The sequence below is a fragment of the Colossoma macropomum genome, unplaced genomic scaffold (genome assembly GCF_904425465.1).
Source record: "Colossoma macropomum unplaced genomic scaffold, Colossoma_macropomum, whole genome shotgun sequence".
Lineage (NCBI taxonomy): Eukaryota > Metazoa > Chordata > Actinopteri > Characiformes > Serrasalmidae > Colossoma > Colossoma macropomum.
Genome location: NW_023494793.1, coordinates 34,907,565 through 34,919,998, shown reverse-complemented (window position 1 = coordinate 34,919,998; position 12,434 = coordinate 34,907,565). Strand labels below are relative to the sequence as shown.

The 12,434-nt window shown below is 39.3% G+C and overlaps 1 protein-coding gene across 1 annotated transcript in view; it reads right to left on the bottom strand.

Moving 5' to 3' along the window:
• The window catches only part of tbc1d22b (TBC1 domain family, member 22B), an 83,158-nt gene that overhangs the window by 31,610 nt on the left and 39,114 nt on the right, over positions 1-12,434 (bottom strand). The window lies entirely within an intron of this gene.

Sequence of the window (12,434 nt, the reverse complement as noted above, 5' to 3'; positions counted from 1 at the left end):
CTCAAAGACTCTCTGTCTCTATCCTTTCTCAAAGACTCTCACTCTATCCTTTCTCAAAGACTCTCTCTCTCTATCCTTTCTCAAAGACTCTCACTCTATCCTTTCTCAAAGACTCTCTATCCTCTCTCAAAGACTCTCTCTCTCTCTATCCTTTCTCAAAGACTCCCTCTCTATCCTTTCTCAAAGACTCTCTATCCTTTCTCAAAGACTCTCTGTCTCTATCCTTTCTCAAAGACTCTCACTCTATCCTTTCTCAAAGACTCTCACTCTATCCTTTCTCAAAGACTCTCTCTCTCTATCCTTTCTCAAAGACTCTCTCTCTCTCTATCCTTTCTCAAAGACTCTCTCTCTATCCTTTCTCAAAGACTCTCTCCCTCTCTATCCTTTCTCAAAGACTCGCTCTCTCTAACCTTTCTCAAAGACTCTCTATCCTTTCTCAAAGACTCTCACTCTATCCTTTCTCAAAGACTCTCACTCTATCCTTTCTCAAAGACTCGCTCTCTCTATCCTCTCTCAAAGACTCTCTATCCTTTCTCAAAGACTCTCACTCTATCCTTTCTCAAAGACTCTCACTCTATCCTTTCTCAAAGACTCTCACTCTATCCTTTCTCAAAGACTCTCACTCTATCCTTTCTCAAAGACTCTCTATCCTCTCTCAAAGACTCTCTCTCTCTCTATCCTTTCTCAAAGACTCTCTCTCTATCCTTTCTCAAAGACTCTCTCCCTCTCTATCCTTTCTCAAAGACTCTCTATCCTTTCTCAAAGACTCTCACTCTATCCTTTCTCAAAGACTCTCTCTCTATCCTTTCTCAAAGACTCTCTCTCTCTATCCTCTCTCAAAGACTCTCTCTCTCTCTATCCTTTCTCAAAGACTCCCTCTCTATCCTTTCTCAAAGACTCTCTATCTATCCTTTCTCAAAGACTCTCTATCCTTTCTCAAAGACTCTCTGTCTCTATCCTTTCTCAAAGACTCTCACTCTATCCTTTCTCAAAGACTCTCTCTCTCTATCCTTTCTCAAAGACTCTCACTCTATCCTTTCTCAAAGACTCTCTATCCTCTCTCAAAGACTCTCTCTCTCTCTATCCTTTCTCAAAGACTCCCTCTCTATCCTTTCTCAAAGACTCTCTATCCTTTCTCAAAGACTCTCTGTCTCTATCCTTTCTCAAAGACTCTCACTCTATCCTTTCTCAAAGACTCTCACTCTATCCTTTCTCAAAGACTCTCTCTCTCTATCCTTTCTCAAAGACTCTCTCTCTCTCTATCCTTTCTCAAAGACTCTCTCTCTATCCTTTCTCAAAGACTCTCTCCCTCTCTATCCTTTCTCAAAGACTCTCTCTCTCTATCCTTTCTCAAAGACTCTCTCTCTCTCTATCCTTTCTCAAAGACTCTCTCTCTATCCTTTCTCAAAGACTCTCTCCCTCTCTATCCTTTCTCAAAGACTCTCTCTCTCTATCCTTTCTCAAAGACTCTCTATCCTTTCTCAAAGACTCTCTCTCTCTATCCTTTCTCAAAGACTCTCTATCCTCTCTCAAAGACTCGCTCTCTCTATCCTCTCTCAAAGACTCGCTCTCTCTATCCTCTCTCAAAGACTCGCTCTCTCTATCCTCTCTCAAAGACTCGCTCTCTCTATCCTCTCTCAAAGACTCGCTCTCTCTATCCTCTCTCAAAGACTCGCTCTCTCTATCCTCTCTCAAAGACTATCTCCCTCTCTATCCTTTCTCAAAGACTCGCTCCCTCTTTCCTTTCTCAAAGACTCGCTCCCTCTTTCCTTTCTCAAAGACTCTCTCTCTCTATCCTTTCTCAAAGACTCTCACTCTATCCTTTCTCAAAGACTCTCTCTCTATCCTTTCTCAAAGACTCTCTATCCTCTCTCAAAGACTCTCTCTCTCTCTATCCTTTCTCAAAGACTCTCACTCTATCCTTTCTCAAAGACTCTCACTCTATCCTTTCTCAAAGACTCTCTCTCTCTATCCTCTCTCAAAGACTCTCTCTCTCTCTATCCTTTCTCAAAGACTCCCTCTCTATCCTTTCTCAAAGACTCCCTCTCTACCCTTTCTCAAAGACTCTCTATCCTTTCTCAAAGACTCTCTCTCTCTATCCTTTCTCAAAGACTCTCTATCCTCTCTCAAAGACTCTCTCTCTCTCTCTCTATCCTTTCTCAAAGACTCTCTCTCTATCCTTTCTCAAAGACTCTCTCTCTCTCTCTATCCTCTCTCAAAGACTCGCTCTCTCTATCCTCTCTCAAAGACTCGCTCTCTCTATCCTCTCTCAAAGACTCTCCCCTCTATCCTTTCTCAAAGACTCGCTCCCTCTTTCCTTTCTCAAAGACTCGCTCCCTCTTTCCTTTCTCAAAGACTCGATCTCTTTCCTCTCAAAGACTCTCACTCTATCCTTTCTCAAAGACTCGCTCTCTCTATCCTCTCTCAAAGACTCTCTATCCTTTCTCAAAGACTCTCACTCTATCCTTTCTCAAAGACTCTCACTCTATCCTTTCTCAAAGACTCTCACTCTATCCTTTCTCAAAGACTCTCTATCCTCTCTCAAAGACTCTCTATCCTCTCTCAAAGACTCTCTATCCTCTCTCAAAGACTCTCTCTCTCTCTATCCTTTCTCAAAGACTCTCTCTCTATCCTTTCTCAAAGACTCTCTCCCTCTCTATCCTTTCTCAAAGACTCTCTATCCTTTCTCAAAGACTCTCACTCTATCCTTTCTCAAAGACTCTCACTCTATCCTTTCTCAAAGACTCTCACTCTATCCTTTCTCAAAGACTCTCTCTCTATCCTTTCTCAAAGACTCTCTCTCTATCCTTTCTCAAAGACTCTCTCTCTATCCTTTCTCAAAGACTCTCTATCTTTCCTCAAAGACTCTTTTCTCTACTACTCTTCCTCTCCCTTTTTAATTCTCTCCTTCACTTTCTTCAATTTTCTTTGTCTCTAACACTCACTCTTGCTCTTCCACCCTCCTTATTCCTCTCTCTTCTGCTAAGACTCTTCCCCCTCTCTCTTTCTCTCCTCCTTTCCTTTAATATTCATGGTCACAAAGACTCTCTGCCTTTCTCTTTTACCCTTACTGCTTATCTTTCATACTCTTTCCTTCTCTTTAACACTTACTCTCTTTCCTTTTCTTTAATACTCTCCCCCTTTCTGTAATACTCCCCCTTTTCTTTAGCACTCACTCATGCTTTTATACTCTCTCTCTCTCTCTCTCTCTCTTTAATACTCCCTTTAATACTCTCCCTCTCCCCCTTTCTGTATTATTCTCTCTCGTCATCTCTTCGCACTATTTAATCAGTTTGTGTTAAACGGTGCTGTTACACACATTCTGCTCTCGAGATTCAGCTAAACCCCTAAAAACACTCAACACCCCAGCAGACCACCAGCGTAACACACCACAGCTATAACCACACACATGCACACACACACACACACACACACACACAGTCTCTCTCTCTCTCTCTGTCCTTATATTTTATTCGTTCTGCTTAATAATACACATGGGGAGAGACAGAGAGAGAGTGAACGAAACACAAAAGAAAAGGAATGGATGAAAGAGAAGAATGGAAGGGAGAATAACAAATCAGACTGTGACAGAGAGAGAGAGAGGAGAGAGACGGAGGTGGAAAGAGGCTAAATAAAATGAGAGAGATGAAGGGAGAATAAAACAGAGAATGTGAAAGAGAAAGGAAGAAAGACGGAATAAAATAATGTGCATGACAAAGAAAAAAGAAAAATGGATGAATGAAAGAGAGAGAGGCGGAGAGATATGAAAAAGGGGAAAAGGTAACAGAGAAAGGAAGAAAAATGTATAAACAAAGATGTGGGAATTAAACAAAGAGAGAGAGGCAGAGAGAGAGAGAGAGAGATGAGAAAGGGGGAAAGGAAAGAGAATAGAAGAGAAATGGAAGAAGGAAAGACAGGGAGGGAGGGAGAGAGAGAGAGAACGAAACAGAAGAGAAGTGAAGGTGTGTGTGTGTGTGTGTGTTTGTATGCAGGCTGTGTGATGTGAAGGCAATTCAGTCAATCAGTCAGTCAATCAGCAGCGCCGCCACTGCAGAGAACCAAAGGTGAGTCGGAACCAAACTGAAGGTCAAAATTAAAGTTCAAGTGTCGAACAAAAGACCGACCATTCTCAGACTGAGAGCTCTCACTGGAAACTAACAAAGATGATCAAAGAAATGGTTGGGGTGGAAAAAAAAACAACAAAACACAAAACAAGCGTATAGCTGCTCGGTTATCATTAGAAAAACTGCAGCCTAAATCTTCACAAACCTGCTCCAAACCATATACAGCTCCTAAAGTGCAATTCCACCAATTTTTCAAAATTCCTCCATCATTAAATGATTAAGATGTAAACAAAGTTGGAGAGGTTTGATGTAAAATGCTGTGTTTTACTGAAATGTATCGAGTTAGAACTGTTTACAGTGGAGTTTAAAAACAGAGTTTCATGTACGTTTATAACGCCTATGAGCGCGAACAGCCAATGAGCTGCTCCGCTCGCCAACCAATCAACACTCAGTAGCAGTAATACTAGCGTCCTGCTGCCTGAAACCAGTTTGCTGTAGAATAAATTAAACATACAGGTAAGTTTTCTTTGCTGTTTCAGTTAAATACATCCTTCTGCTTTCTAAAATTAAAGGAAAGTTCTGGGCGAGTGACTAGAAACTAAAGGAGCCGTTGAGCTCCTTTAACCCCTATTCATTGAGGACTTGCTCGCAAGTGCCCTCTGCTGGTTTTCAATGCTGTTTTTGATATAACGGGGGAAATAGGAAGAGGCCAGGCTCCTCATAAAGCGGCTCTGGTTTTACCATAATCAACACTACATACTAAACGTGTGTGTTCATTTATGATTTAGGATAGTAAATAAAATGCTAAATGCTAATTTCAAATGTAAAAAAAAAAAAGAAAAAAAAAGGTGGAATTCCCCTTTAAGTGCTCAAATTGATTTGCTTATGTGGTTCATGACACTGTGTGATAAACTGTTGTCTATAAAAATGGAAAGGTAGCGACAAAACTCAAGACTGCTGCAACTGCTCTGTATATTTGCTCATCTTTATAGATAACAGTCTGTCATACAGAGTCAGAAACCACATAAACAAGTCTATCTGAGATTAAACGTAATGCAGTTTGAAGCAAGCGCGTGATGACTAACGCTGCATTTTCATTGCTCCGGCGCAGCAGCACACTGCAACTGATCCCATTCATTTTCAATGGGATGAGTTAGTTCTGCTAGATCTGGATGTGAGGTGCATGATGGGTCTGGACGTCAGATTTGGGATGTAATGTGTCAAAAAAGTTGAGCGAGGATTAACTTTATGCAAATGAATCTGCCCAAAGAAATGTGTTTACCTAATCAAAAGCCGGTTAGCATGAGCATGATTTGTGTCTGCAACTCAGCGTGTGAAACATTCGTTGTGCTTTTTAAACATTGCTGCGCAACATGGAAGACCACCGGCTAAAGATCGCATATTTAAACATAATTCTTTGCCTCTAAATACAGATATGAGTGGGAAGAAGACAGGTTGGATGTCAATATACTGAAATGACAAGGGCTGAATGATGAATTGTTTTGACATCTCAATTTGAAAGAGTGTCATTTTCAAAATCGCAGGAGCTGCAGTTTTAATTCTAGCCTTTATCAACAAAGTTTAACGATGTCTTAAGTTTCAAATTTAACTTAACTGTAGATGGATTAGACCAATCAAAAGCGACATTGTTCTGTGTACATAACACAAGCACAAGTAACTGGCATTCTGTCGCACTGTGCTCAGTGTTCAAGCCTCTAGCGAGAAAAAGTGTACAGTCTCACCTTCTTGCTCAAAATAACAGGCCTGCGCTCACTCGCATAACACACCTTAAGTATCTAACTTAAGTGAAAAGGTTTAGGGATAAATTTAAAGCTGTAATTTTACATTTTAATCTTGTAACAGTCAAAAACACTAAATTTAAACTAAGGATCTAAAACTCAATTCACAATTATTTTATTTTACTTTCCACTTAAACACTTTCCTGAAGGGATTTTGAGCAGCTTACTCAAGGCAAAGGAAAACCTCAGCAAAATTTAAGATTTTATGCAAGTGACTACTGGATTTTACTTTATAGATAATCACAATTTAAGTCACAGTAAAAACATTGGTCAGAAAAATCGCAATTAGTCATCCCAAATTGTTAAGCCCTAGAAATGACTGATCTTGACTGATAACCAAAAATGAGTGCATTTACATCCACTTAATTATCAGAAAACTTTGTCAGATTTTGTCAGTAATCCGATCAGATAATGGGGAAACTCTGGGTCTACATGAGTCAGACAATAATCAGATTTCTGCTTTGCTACCAGCCAATAAGCTCACAGAAGAAGACGTGACAAACACAATGTAAAACTTTTTTTTTTTAAACATTGCGCCACTTTACCTGAAAATATGAAAATGCATCATCTAGAAGATGAAGAATATTTAAATCCTTCATTTCGTCAAGCATGTAGTTGTTTTCAGTGTCGTTCCAAAAGTGTTCTGCTGCCATTTTGCAGCAACACTGCTTGCTTATTTCCGGTTCCGCAGACTGTTTCTACGCATGCGCAGACTGAGAAATCCGAAAGCAATCAGAGTAAGAGTTCACATGCACTGAGAAATCTGATTACTGAGCTAAAATTACTAAAGTACTGTTTACATGACTATTTGAATAATCAGATAACTGCAGAAATCCGGTTATGATCAGATTATTGAGTGCATGTGAGCGAACTCTGATCCTCAAATCCAAATCTTAGTCTAATCTTATCAGTTCTGATGATGCATATGATCTTGACTGATCATATGCATCATCTGATTATTCAAAAACAATTATTGATTATTCAAAAAACAAAAGAGGAAGAACATTATTTACATAAATGTTTACTGAGGAAGACGACGTGTCAATTGGACTTCATGTTCATCGCTAGTTCGTGTTCCACATCAGTGTAAATGCAGCATTAGGCATTCAGTTTGCACAAACTTCACACACCAAACATGTCTTGGCTGACCTACTATATATGAGGTGAAGAGAAAACTGTGCAGGTACGATTTTTGGCCAAAGTATCAGTCTAAACTCTTGATTAACACAATCCTGATCTAGGGGCAGAAGTGGAACACATCGGTCACTCGGAGTGCGAGCAGATCTGCTCTGGCCCCCTTTAACACTGACAGAGCAGCAACGATATCCCTGCATTGCAGCACCAGCAGCTGGAGCACCAGGGGTGAGGCCAAACAGGTGTTTGGACAGCAAAGAGAAGGAGGGGAGAAAAAAAGCAAGGGATTATGGAAGAGGAAAAAAGCAAGGGAGGCTAAAGTGAATAGTAAACGAATGGGCCTGCCTGGCCACACAGTCAAGCGCAGGGCTAGGCTGGATGACCGGATGTCACGGAGATGTAGACTCAGGCTATTACTCCTGATCCCTTTAGCTTTAGCTTCCAATATTCGCACTCTGCACCTCAACAGCCTTCCGCACCGGCCCGGACAGACACATCCACACGGCAAAAACACGGCTGCAAAAAGCAGCTTTGGACCACACAGAGGAAATCCTGTTTGAGGATACAAAGAGAGGTTTTAGGACCCACAATACCCTGAGCCCTTATAGCAATGAGGTCATTGTGCCATGCTCCACTTATGTACTCCCATAACCAGCAACAGCAGCAAGCAAAATGTGCAATGCAAAGAACGAAAATCAGCATCAATTAAAAAAGGTACAACATGGGTAATTTTGTGGTCACACGCTCAAATACAAAATAAGCTCCCCGGACAAAAACAAAAAAAAAAAGTCACCTTGCATAAAAATTGCTTCACTTTCAGGCAATAATTACTTCCTGAAGCCAACGCAGGTCCTTCACAACCAATTTCTGAAAGAACACAACGCAGGGAAGCGATATTTATTTAAGTTGTGAAAGATGCCGGCAGTCCCTGTCTGTCGGTTTCGTCTTTCGGCCACAATTCTGATGAGAATTTCCTGTAGACTGGGATTTTTACCACTGCTGGTCGACCCGTATGACCGTACGCTTCAATACACCTGCAAATTCAGCTACTTCCTTCTCACTATGGCCTTTGGCAGCCCACATGCAATCATTCCTTTCCGCCAATCATGAACATCGGCTTTGCGACCCATTTTCCACATATTGAATGAGACATTCACTGCACTGTACCACCTCTTCTCAATCTATGAATCCGCACAAGGTATTTACAGCCCAATCATCCTCGTGCAACGCCATGTGCAGGAGCCTTAAGTTACTACAACCTTAAACACGAAATGTGACTATTTTTTTGTCCAGGAAGCTTAATAAGTATTTGATTACTTTGAGAAAACTAAAAATGAATTACACATCTTAAATCTATACTCATTAAATTCATTATATTGTGTTGTATTCATATGACTTTTATACCAACAGTGGAGCTGAACTACATTTCTGTACTGTATACAGTATAAAAAACAAAAACAAGCAAACAAACAAAAGCCTAAAATAAAAATGCTATTTTTAGCAGGCAAAAGTAGATATGCTCCAAATGAATCCATCTTTAGGTCCAGACTAAACACGTTCTTGTTTTTTGGTGCCTAGCACTGCACCCTATCATTATTTTAATTTCTTTTAATCCCTTATTTTAGTTGTTATTTTATTGTCTTTCGCTCTTTAAGTGAAATTTTAACTGCACTTTAAAAACTATTTTAATTTGTTTTAATCCCTTATTTTGTTATTTTATTGTCTTATTTTAAGCTCTTGTTTTTTTTTTCTAAGCGTTCTCCTAAACTTTTATCAATTCTTTAGAGGTTTTATAAAAGTGCTAGCATTGGCATCCCAAAGATTAATTAACACCTTAGAGGCTGGTATTACTATGAATTAAGATTTTCTTCAGTTACGGCTGCAGCCGTAACCTGGTGATCGTCCTCACTTGGGGTGCAAGAAATGACTACAGTATAATTGCAATTGCATTTCTTTGTAAATATTTAGGCCTCTATTTTTTTTTTAAAAGCTTTTCTATGTTTATTACTGTTTACTTTCTTTAAACTTTGCCTTTGTAACCATCTTTGCAAAAGCCTTTTTGAGGTGTTAGATCTCGAGATGTATGATTATCTAATGCTTTTATTTATCTGTGTTTACGTAAAGCACTTTGAATTGCCACTGTGTATGAAAAAGGTGCTAAACAAATAAGCTTGCCTTGCTTTTCCTAAATGCTAGTCACCGGCAGCAAGCAGTTGTCTTCTCTGCATAGTCACTACAACAAGCCTTTAACAGTGAGATTCAGTGCTCTGATTGAAAAAAAGTCTCTAATACCTGCAGTATAGCATCTTTAAAAGTTATTAACAGTTTTGTTTAAAACTGACTTGGCATTTCTTGGTCTCAGCTGAGACACTGCTCGCCTCTATGTTTCAAATGGGTGTGTTTGGTCAATGATCTCCCTCTACGCATCACACAAAAACAACAAACAGTGATTGGTCATGTTGCATGTCCATCAAATGGCCCCTTAATGCCAAACTAAACAGTCCTTGGCCATGTTGATCGATGAAACCTACCAGACCCTTTGACAACAGGAGGAGCAACACTGTCAAGACAAGATTCAAGTGAGATACACACTGGGACTGTAAACTTTAAGTAGCAATTAAAATCTGTAAAGAAGGCAAACGTTTGACTGGCTTGATTGTCATAATGATCAACCTGAGTAGTCAGTTAACCATATTCCCATTACATAGCCCTAATGATCAATTTGGTGGTCATGTACTGCCTATATGGTATATAATGAGTATATGGTTAACTGACTACTCATGTCCATCACTAATGTCACAGACAGTCCAGCCAGTCAAAAGCTTGCCTTCTTTCAAAATTTGAATGTTCTCTTTGGAAATAAGAAACAATATAAAAGGTTTTGTTAACATAAAACAGCTATTTGCTAATATATGTTTGGACATAGTTTTCAGTCATGTGCATCTACGTGTCTTTCCCTGGTAAGAACAGCAGGTTCTGCCTGCATGAAGATCCAACAGGGGTTTAAACAGCTGAAAGGTTTCAATGCTGATGATTGCTGACATCACAAGGGGATAAAATGTGTCGACCCATTATACCCAAAGCAGCACTGTCACTAATGTGGTCACAAGCATTAACACCTGTGATACTGTTTTCCTCTAAATAACCCTGCATAGCCTTCAATATGTTACTTAATCGTGTACTGACAATTTGTACTGAAAACATTTGGAAAAGCTACGTGTCCCTACACTCTTGGTGAGAAGTACAGTATGCATCGACTAAGGCTATATTAACCTTTAACAAACTGATGCTGCAGTTGCGTCACCATGGTTAAAATAATCCCATCCTTTAGTGATGTAGAGCAAAATTGTGTGCATGTGTGTGTGTGTGTATTCTCCACAGGCCTCTTCTCTTGTCAGAGTAAGTAAGATGATCTGCCCTTTGGGAGCATGCTCTCTCTCTCTCGCGCACACACACACGCACACACACTCTCACTCTCTCTCTCCCTCCACTTCAAATGCTTTAGCTTATCAATACCAATACTTTAAACCAAAGGGCATTGTGACTTCTGAGCCTGCCGGCTCTCTTTTAAAACACTTCACTACCTGCTATCGAGCTGGCTCAGAAGAACCAATACTCCTCTCTCTATATCTCTCTCATGCTTTTTTCCTCTGAGGAGGTTCTCTGAGAAGACAGAAGCACATCATGCGGTCCTAGAAAGTCACCCAGCCATGCAGTTCAAGTTACCCAAAAGAGTAGCAGATTTACCTATTCAAGATACATCAGTGGCAGTGTAGGCCTGTGTGTACATACATGTTTTGTTGATTTTCTAAATGAAAATAAGTGAACACACATACTCTACAGCGAACAAACTTAGTGTTTTTCTGTACATTTTAGTGCAAAATTATTTCTATTTATTTGCTGAGTTTAACATATTGGGAGAAAAATAAAACAAAATATAAAGTGTGTCAACCTTTACACAGGCTATATTTACGCTTTATATTTTCCCCAAAATAATAATAGTAGTAAAAGTAATAGTAGTCATAGTAATGGTAGCAATAGTAACTGTAGCAACAGTAATAGCAGTCATAGTGATAGTAGTATTGGTGATAGTAGCAACAGAAATTGTAAAAGTAATAATAGTAACAGTAGTCATAGTAATAGTAGTTATAGTGATAGTAGTCATAGTAATAGTAGTTATAGTGATAGTAATAATAGTAATATTAGTTATAAGGATCACAGTAATAGTCATAGTAGTAATAGTCATAGTAATTATAGTGGTAGTAGTAAAAGTCATAGTAGTTATAGTGATAGCAGTAATAGTAGTTAGTGATCATAGTAATAGTAATAGTAGTAATAGTGATAGTAGTTCTAGTGATAATAGTTCTAGTGATAGTAGTTCTAGTGATAGTAGTAATAGTAATAGTAGTAGTAGTAGTAATAGTTAACAGTAGTAGCAGTAGTAGTAGTATTGTTAATAATAACAATCAGAAAGTGAAAGTTTGTGAATGAAGTTGGCTCGACAAAGCAGGTGGATGATTAGGGGTGTTGACAGGCTGTTGCTACGGTATCCACGGAGTTGTTATTATGTCACTAGGCCATTGCTATGGTATCCCAGGTGGTTGTTAAGGTGTTGCAAGGCCATTGCTGTTTGAAATGTAGTATATATATATATATAAAAAAAAGTTTATGAACGAATTCTGTATGAACACCTAATGTCAGATAAATCCCCAAAGCACAATCACACTATTCCCATATAGATTTTATGTTCCTGTAAAGTTTTGCAGTTCAAGTTTGAAAAATGCAACCTGTGAAAATGCTGCCAAAAAAAAAGCACAGAATAATAAAAAGAAGAATTTATCAAGCCAACTTAATTATCAATTTATCAAGCCAACTTAATGAAAAAAAAGTTTGATGCCAATATTATAATTATAAAGAAATTCATCTGGAATGCCTGAGTTTGATCAGAATGCTCCAAGCACATTTCGTTTTGATTCATTACATGCTCATTTGCATAATGTGGCCTCCTGTTACATCAGTACTTCAAAGTCCATATTTTACGATATTTTATTAACAAATGACATATTGTGCAGGCCCACTTAATGCCATCAGTATCAGCCGCAGCAAGGTATCTATTACTGGTTAGTGTCGTCATCCCTGAGCTGCCTTTTACCCTCTCGATAGCTCTTACATGTGTCTGAGGGTGAGGATCAGTCTGCTATTCCCAGGACATCCCACAGACAAGCCCTCAACTATCTCGAACCCCTCGGTGGACGACATGCTGTGAGCGGGTGATCTGATTGGTCGTCAGAGTGCCAGACGCACGTATGCAGCAGCAGCACCCCCGCAAGCCTGGCTAAACTTTTAAACCTCGCAGATCAATGAAGCTCATTCAACTTGAGCTATTGCTTCTGTCTCTCTTACAGCCGCACACACACAAACAAATTAGCAGCATAAA